Genomic DNA, 9,593 nt, shown 5'->3' on the forward strand with positions numbered 1-9,593 from the left:
TTGGGCTCTCTGTGCTTGCTGGTCTCATACATCTATTTCCTTCACCAGGTTAGGCAAGTTTACTGTCATTATTTTTTTACATAGATTTTTAATTCCTCTCTCTCTTCTCTTTCTGGCATGCCCATGATGCAAATATTGGTATGCTTGAAATTGTCCTGGATGTTCCTTATACTATCCTCACTTTTTGTATTTGTTTTTCTTTTTGCTGCTCTGATTGGGTGTTTTCTGATTCCTTATCTTCTAAATCTATGATTTGATCCTCTGTTTCATCTGGTCCCCTGCTGATCCCCTGTAATGTAGTGTTATTTCAGTTAATGTATTCTTAATTTCTGACTGGTTCTTTTTTATGTTTTCTAGTTCAACTTTTATGTTTTCTATATCTTTGTTGAAGTTCTCATTAAGTTCTTCTACTCATCCCCTAAGTTCATGGAGCATCCTGATAACCAATGTTTTGAACTCTGCAACTAGTAGATTGCTTGTCTCCATTTTGTTTAGCTCTTTTTCTGAGTTTTGTCCTGATCTTTCATTTGGGACAAATTTCTTTGTCTCCTCATTTTGGCCACTTCCCCGTGTTTGTTTGTATGTATTAGTTTGAGCTGTTAGAGTGTCCTTCTGTTGTAGGTGTCCTGTAGGGTCCAATGGCACACCCTCCCCATTCACCCAAGCTAGGCACGCCAGTTGTGCTCCCTCCTGTGGGTTGTATACATTCTACTATTGCAGTCAAGACTTGATTGCTTGGTACATCATTGGGAGGGATTTACCTCAGCCTAACTGGCTTCAAGGACTGGCTATGACCACAGTGGAGGATCTGCTGTGCAGGGCCCACCCCACAAAGCAGGACATACTTCAGCATAGGTGTGGTGCCCACTGAGTCTGCCTCTTGAATGTGTTGCCTGTGGAGGTGGTTAGGTGGTAGTGCTTCAATATGGTCTGAAGCTGTGCACTTGGTGCACTGGCTCTGGGACCTCCTGGTAGGTGCAGGAAAAGGTCAGCCACTAGCTATGTTCTGTGCAGAGCCACCCACCATGACCTACGAAGGCATCTGTAAATGACTACTACATGGGCTAGGCCTAGAGGTGGCCAGGAGTGGCCAAGCTACAAAACAAGGAAGGCTGTTGCTAGTGCTAGGCCTGGGGCTACTTAGCAAGAGGTACAGGGGATGCCAAAGCCAAGTTTTACTTGTTCAAGAGATTTTAGGAAAGTCTGAAGCATGAGACAAGACAGGTCTTTCATATGGAAAAGTCAGTGGAAACAGCTTGGGTGGGCCTGCATGTTGGGTGGGGTGAGGTCTCAGGGAATCACCAGGGTGAGGTGAAAAGTATGAACCAGGTTGATGGGGACTCAAATACAGAGCCCTCTGGCTGGCTCTGTGTGGGGGAGGCTACCCCCAATTCTTATCCTGATGCCAGAAAATTCAATTTCCCTGTATATGTCGCTGGTCCTTTTCAAGCTGTTGCCCCAGTGCTGGAGCTCAGAGGGAGTAAGTCCAAGTAAGTCCATGTGTGGGCCCTTTAAGAGGAACTTGCTAGGACTCTTGAAGCCCTGCCTCTCACTCAGCTTCAATCCCTACTGGTTTTTGCAGCCTGAAGTTATGGGTACTTGTTTTACTGATAGTGGAACTCTGAGCTGGGGTCCTGGTATGGAGCTGGGAACCCTCACTGCTCAAGGGGGACCTCCACATCCAAGATATTTTTTCTGATTTTTATTCACCACATGTGGGTGTGGGAGCAGCTTATTCTCTGTCTCCACCCCTCCCACCAGTGTCCACGTGGCTTCTTTATATTTGTAATTGTAGGACTTCTGTTCAGTTGGATTCCAGGCAGTTCTGAATGATAGTTTTTCTGTAGTTCAGTTATAATTATACTGTGGTTTTAGGAGGATACAAGTGACGCATTTATCTATGCCACCATCCTGACTGCCATACAAGATGCTACTGATGCTTCAAAAAGAACAATCTCTTAACATTGTGAGAAGAGGAGGGGAAGCACAGGGAGGGGAGTGGAGAGGAAAAGTTCAGTACTGGTTTTTAAGCATTTTATTTTGGTAAGTTAAAGGCCTTAAAAATAGCCACAACAAAACTACTATTTAATATAACAAAATTTTTATAAAATAAAGGATATTTCAATACCAAAAAAATTGGAAAGGGCTTGTTTCATATTCAAACAAAATTCCTTAAATTTTAAAAATTTGTGATTTTTTAATTCATTGATATGTCCTGAATTAGCCAGAGATAATTTAATTCTTCATCTCAAAGCAGTCTTTGCTGAAGATTAATGTTTAGGAACCTCAGACTTGCCCCCAAAGAGCTTAATGGTAGGAGCTTTGGAGTTGTGGTTCATCAGTAGGAGAATTTTATGCCCACCATCCCCTTATCACAAAGATAAATAATTCTTCTATCTATAAAGACCTAGCAATGTACCTTATTCTCTGTACTTGGTCTTGGTTCCAAGATATTGATTCTGATACAATTTACACAGATCAGAATCATTTTTTTTGAAATTCAAATAACTTTTATTTAAATTGAAAACACAATTCTTAATACTGCACTAATAGTTAAAATCCCTTGTTATAAAAGAAAACCCTAAAGAGTGCTTCTAGATACAGCAGGAGTTCTAGGTTCATAAGACCAGATCTGACTTGAGACTATCCTTTAAATTGTAGAGAATTAAGAAAAAAATAGGTTATTTACAGAGAACATTATCTACATATGTACTCAGGTACAAATTTGGTAACAGAAAAGACTTTTAAGGGCATGTTGGAATCTCAGAAGCAGTTCTCGAAGAGCTTAGTTTTATTTTTTTGGACTTTGGAAACACCTAAGATCCTGCTTCATCCTCAATCTTGGGATCCAGGTAGTACTTTAAATGTCCCATATCAGTAATTTTATACTCTACAACAAGGAGTACATCAGCAGACATACTGAATGTTACCATAGGAGAGAGTGGAGTAGCTTTTGGAAAGAAGTTCAGATACCTCAGTGCAAAAGTTAGCTGAACTGGCCCATTCATCTCTATGCTAAAAGCTTCCTCTTCTTTATCAACATTACTTGTTTGTGACAACTTAATATTTCTATTTCAAAGTTTCCCACTTGCAGAAAATTTCACTCCATCTTTTGTGCAGGAAATTATAACAGCATCTCCAATATGACTGAGATCTCTGCATATACATGCAAATTCACCAGAAGGCATCTTCACTACACAGCTATACTCTTGTTCTGGAATTCCAAGTTGTTCAACATCTAAATACATTAATTTCATTTCATAGTCTGAAAACTTTTCTTGATTTGGGTCTTGGAATACTAGGGCCAATGTGTCTGCATTATCTTCTGCCCTTTGGGTAATGATGTCTTTATTGTCAGCACATATTTTTTTTAAATATATTTTATTGATTATGTTATTACAGTTGTCCCATCCCCCCCTTCACTCCCCTCTGCCCTGCACACCCCCTCCCACCCACATTCCCCCCCTTTACTTCATGTCCATGGGTCATACATATAAGTTCTTTGGCTTCTACATTTCCTATACTATTCTTACCTTCCCCCTTTCTATTTTCTACCTACCATTTATGCTACTTATTCTCTGTACCTTTTCCCCCTCTCACCCCCTCTTACTCCCCTGTCGTTAACCCTCTATATGATCTCTATTTCTGTGTTTCTATTCCTGTTCTAGTTGTTTGCTTAGTTTGTTTTGTTTTAGGTGTGGTTGTTAATAACTGTGAGTTTGTTGTCATTTTACTGTTCATATTTTTGATCTTCTTTTCCTTAGATAAGTCCCTTTAACATTTCATGTAATAAGGGCTTGGTGATGATGAACTCCTTTAACTTGGCCTTATCTGAGAAGCACTTTATCTGCCCTTCCATTCTAAATGAAAGCTTTGCTGGATAGAGCAATCTTGGATGTAGGTCCTTGTCTTTTATGACTTTAAATACTTCTTTCCTGCCCCTTCTTGCCTGCAAGGTCTCTTTTGAGAAATCAGCTGACAGTCTGATGGGAACTCCTTTGTAAGTAACTGTCTCCATTTCTTTTGCTGCTTCTAGGATTCTCTCCTTATTTTTAATCTTGGGTAATGTAATGATGATGTGCCTTGAAGGTGTGTTCCTCCTTGGATCCAACTTCTTTGGGACTCTCTGAGCTTCCTGGACTTCCTGGAAGTCTATTTCCTTTGCCAGCTTGGGGAATTTCTCCTTTATTATTTGTTCAAATAACTTTTCCACTTGTTGCTCTTCCTCTTCTCCTTTGGGTACCCCTACAAATTGGATGTTGGAACATTTAAAGATGTCCTGGAGGTTCCTGAGCCTCTCCTCACTTTTTTTAAATTCTTTTCTGTTTGGTTGTTTCTTTCTTCCTTCTGGTCCACATTGTTGATTTGAATCCCAGTTTCCTTCCCATCAGTATTGGTTCCCTGTACATTTTCCTTTATTTCACTTAGTGTAGCCTTCATTTTTTTCATCTAATTTGTGACCAAATTCAACCAATTCTGTGAGTATCCTGATTACCAGTGTTTTGAACTGTGCATCTGATAGGTTGGCTATTTCTTCATCACTTAGTTGTATTTGTTCTGGAACTGTGATCTGTTCTTTTGTTTGGACCTTTTTTTTTTGGTCTTGACACACCTGAGGGGTGGAGCCTTAGGTGTCCCCCCTACCCCTGCAGGGCAACCCAGTTGCTGGGTTGTGATGCTGTCAGTGGGGGAGGGGCAGAGCAAGCACCAGAGGGAACAATGGTGCTTTCTCTGCTCTCTGCTGGATTTCAGTCACTTCCCACAAGCAAATTCGGCCCCTCTGGTGCTGATTCGTGTGGATGGGTTTGTGTATATTCTAGGATCCTGTGGGTCTCTCTGATGAACTCTCCTGCGTGGCTGCGAGTCTCTCCCCTTACCACCTCAACCCCTACAGGTGTTTCAAGTCAGTGGCCCAAGGTTTTATTTCCCTACACAGGAGCCCTAGGTTGCACAGTCTGTCTCACTCCCCAGTTGTTTCTCCTAGTCTATCTGCATGTGAATGTGGGACCACCTAGTCTGCAATCTGTCACCTGGACAGTTCACCCACTGCTGCCTTGCTGGCCAGCTGCAGCCCTATGTGCCCTGCTCCACAATCTGCCGCCTCACTGGGTCTTCCAGCCACCACCTTGCTATGAGTCCTCTACGCCTGGCTGCCCATCCATCTCTGCCCCTCCTACCAGTGTGGATAAATATGACTTCTTTAACTCCTTGGTTGTCGGACTTCCAAACAGTTCAGTTTTCTATCAGTTCTGGCTGTTTTTTGTTTTTAAATTGTTGTCCTTCTTTTGGTTGTGTGAGGTGACACAGTGTGTCTACCTATGCCTCCATCTTGGCCAGAAGTCAGAATCATTCTTGATAGAGACGTTTCATCACTCAGGAGAACATCTTCTCTCTTAGCAGGAAGGGAAACCAAAGCTCAAGAGGTAAAGAGATTTGTCTAATGCCACACTCTGCAAGTGAATCCCATAGCCAAGGCAGAACTTTTACAAACCAAGACTCAGTTGGCACTTAAAACTCAGAGAGAAGGGTCAGAACCTGAAGACTGAACATGTCCCTGGGTGGGGCCACTTGTAGAGTAGGCAGAGACAGCCATTGGTGCTGGGAAGGATTCCAGACCAGCAGGTGGAGCACTTCAGCAAAAGACAATGGTGTCACAGGATGGATCTCAGCCTGGCCATCTGGGAGTTTGTGACTGGGGTGTGTGGCAGTGAAAAAAGCATACCATTCTTAGACTTGGAAGTTTACAAGGAGGTCCCATAAAGTCTAAACAAAACCCCACTCTTGGAAAAAACAGATTAAAGGACAGGAGTTTGAGTCTCCTGTCTGAGTTCCTGGAAATGAAGAATAAGAGTGAATGGAGCAGTATCAAGGCTAACTTGATTGGCTTCAGAATTTCCGACTAGTTGGATGGGCAAGGTAATTCTGATATGATTAGTAAGATGGTAGCAGCAAATGTGGGTCTGGAGGGAAGAAATGTGTAGAACTTTTTTCTCCCAGTAAAATGGTTATTATTATGAATATTTTCCTGTTACTTGAACCCCATTGCTGAGCAAATAAAAATGAATCGTATATCAGGCATTGTGTTAGAAGAGATATGGTCATATTTGCATGATGGAATATTTGGGTGAGATTGTGAAATTGTAAGGTATTTAAAAAGAAAAAGAGGAAATTTTGGTAAAACTATAAGAAAAGACAAAGACTGCCTCTTTGAAGAACTGGAAATTAGCTGAATGTAGAGTATCGCAATTTTGTCAAATGTACACAAAAAATCTCAATGTTAGAAGAGGGAGAAAGGCAGTTAGGACTAATAAAGCTCCCAACCAGATAGTATAAATCATGATGGAGACTCAACCTTCTCAGCTAATTAACTGATTTGAAATCTGGTAAGACCATGAAACCCTCATGTCTAGTAAGAGAGGTCAAAGACAAGTTCTAAAAGAGGTCAAAGCCTAGATCTAAAAGAGGGGCCCTGAGCCTTGAAGCAGGACTGATATAGCTTTTTGAGAGACTTAAGAAGCTAAAAGAGAAAGTTCAGAGTGAGTTCCAAAGAAAACATACAGTAATTGGTGGGCATAATCCCCATCAAAAATAAACACAATAGGGAATGCCTAAAATTCTTCAGCACTTTCAGATCATAGGAAGCTGCACTTCAGCATTACTACCTCAGAATTATTTCATATTGAAATAAAATTTGGTTATATATTTTGTAAACTGTTTGATTTAGGCTTGGGGTATGGGATAAAAGGTATGGCATTGACCACCCATTCCTCCTGGAACACAGCAGTCTCCTGGATACAGGAAATCTTTGGTCAAAATATCATCAATCGAAACAAATGAAATGTCCTTGTGACTTTCATAATTAAGCTTTCATATCTTTCACACACACACACACACAAAGAAAACAGTACTTGGAGCACAGGCATTACTGGAAATTCATGAAATGAACCCTCCTTTTTGGGCCAGTGTTTACTACAATCCTGATTGTTTCAGAAAGAAAACTTCATGAAAGGAAATCAAGAGCATTTCTCCAACTCCACGAACACTGCAATAACAGGAAACAAAACTCCTATTTCTGTAGTTTGCGAGATAAGAACTGAATAGTAGATTTTTTCGAAGGCATGTGGCAAATACTGTTAAAGACATATAAATTACTGCCTATTGCATGGTCTTGGCTGGGTGACTTACATTGTAGCTTCTATTTCTGGTGGGGAGACACATTTGTCATTGCTCCAGAAAATGGTAAAAAAACGCCAAGTTGGCAAAAAGAGAAATCGTTGTTAAGAGTATGACCATTTCAACTTTGTTCATTCGGTGAAGACTCTCTTTCCCAAGAACATTCTAGACAATAACTTTGGAGCAAAGCAAGGGCCGATTTGCTAAGCAGTTGAAAGTAATTTCCAATGAACTCCTAAGATACTGCAGTTCAGATGCTTTCTAAGAATAGAATAAATAATAGCACACAGTGGCCTTAAATGGGGGTCTACTTTTAAATATAGAAGGGAATGTCTTAGTTCAGGGCATATTTGCTTATTACATATTTTATATCTCAAGTACGATAGCTAGCCAGCCTATTATAATATATGTCCCCCAACTTTGTTTATGTTGTAACAGCAAACATAATTAAGGAGGCATGTGATTTTTTTTTCACTTTGAAGTTTATCCTCTTCAGTTGCTTTAAAAAGGAAAATAAAGCAAGGACACAAATCTCTCAAAATACACCTTCTAAACAAATATTGCTATGAAATACATACATTCAGGGATTTTTTAGGTTATACTGCAAAGGTGCTCTTCTGGTCATGGTTTTCAGCTTTTAATCATGACAACTGATCATCAGTTTCCTTGTTTGCTCTGACATCTCACTGATGTCATCCTTTGTTGACAAGGTGCAGAGAAAAGAATAGTTAATATTTGGTTATGTCAATAATTGGAAATATTGCTGAGACCATGTAATGGAGGGTGAAATCAGTACTTTTGTTGAATATGTTATTGTCACCACCATTAGAGAACTGTAAAAATGCAAAATAATGTACCATAATTTAATCTCCACTTTGATATACTTTGCTATGCATTATACTTTTTATCTCTAATAGATGACATTTATTCACAATTTAGCATCCTGATTTCAATCCACTTAACTTTATATCATAAGTTAGTGCCTGTGTTATCAAAATTTTGTGTAAAGGTCATTATTATAAATGAATCCATTTAACATGGAAATATCATATAGTAATTGACATACTAATGTTGTTTGCAGTTTTTCTTACTATAAATAACTCCGTGAAATATCTTTGCAAATATATCTTTTTTCTTATTATTTGTGATTACCTTGCAATACTTAGAATTGAAATTACAAGATAAAAGATATAGATTTTTTTTTTTACAACTCTTGATACATATTGCCAAATTGTTTAATAGGAAGGTTGTACAACTTTATAACCCAACAGAAGTTTATAAAGGTAAGCGAGAGAATGTACTTAGTTTTCTTTAATTTGGTCATGGCTCTGTGAAAATTTATACTATGGCAAATAGAGCATTTGTTAAAGACAAACTACTGAAATACCTTTGTTTCAGATAAAATGAAGTAGTAAGTCATCTTTAAATTAGTAGTAAATGCTAGCAATTTAAAATATATTTAAAATTTATTAGGGGGGAAACAGCAAATAATTTTTAAAGTCCATTTTTTAAAGATTTTATTTATTTATTTTTTTAGAGAGGGAAGGGAGGGAGAAAGAGAGAGAGAGAGAGAAACATCAATGTGTGGTTGCTGGGAGCTGTGGCCTGCAACCCAGGCATGTGCCCTGACTGGGAATCGAACCTGCGATGCTTTGGCTTGCAGTCCGCGCTCAATCCACTGAGCTACGCCAGCCAGGGCTTAAAGTCCAGTTTTAAAAATAAAAATAATCCCTCATATTTGCTGCCTGCTTAACAATTTAAAAACACTTTCATTAATGATCTTTGACTAATCATTATAAACTTTAGCAAATTCTGAAATAACTCTGGCTTACCAGAAACCATCAAATCCAGTCACCTTAAGAAGTATACCACAAAACTGTCTTCACAATAAAATTCAAATTTATATTCCCAAGAAATATCTCTGCTTTGGGTAAAGAGTAAATGCTATTGCATGATTCTCTCACTTTCAAGTAGCACAGGAAGGCAGGGCTACAAAATTGGCTGAATAATGTCAGCATGCACACAAGCCTTCGCATCACCTTGAAATCAAATCAGGATAAGAGGAAACTCTTACCACTCTCTGAACATGGCATGCATGCCCCAACCTACCTCAGAACCATTCTACTTTCTCCTGTTCCCTTAGCCTGCAGGTCTGCCCCCAGATGGTGCCATGGGTTTACCCCTCCCTCCTCTACAGCATTGCTATAATGATACCATCTCAGCTGGGCCTCCCTGCATAACCCTAGAATTTCAGCCACCACCATTGCCCCCCTCAAAAAAGCATCTGTTCCTTTTCCCTGCCTTATTTTTCTGCATAGCATTTGTTACTATGATTTTTGTTTCTTTGTTTTACTTGTTTTGGTCTGGCTTATGATAGAGTATAAGCTCCATGAGAGCTGGGATTTCTGTCTGCTTCTTCC

General features: G+C 39.5%; 1 pseudogene; it reads right to left on the reverse strand.

Annotated features, from left to right (window-relative positions):
• Positions 1–2,816: 2,816 nt before the first annotated feature.
• Positions 2,817–3,362, reverse strand: LOC123823958 (annotated as a pseudogene).
• Positions 3,363–9,593: the final 6,231 nt, after the last annotated feature.

This window comes from Phyllostomus hastatus, unplaced genomic scaffold (genome assembly GCF_019186645.2).
Source record: "Phyllostomus hastatus isolate PE091 unplaced genomic scaffold, TTU_PhHast_1.1 phas_contig_524, whole genome shotgun sequence".
NCBI classification, from domain to species: Eukaryota; Metazoa; Chordata; class Mammalia; order Chiroptera; family Phyllostomidae; genus Phyllostomus; species Phyllostomus hastatus.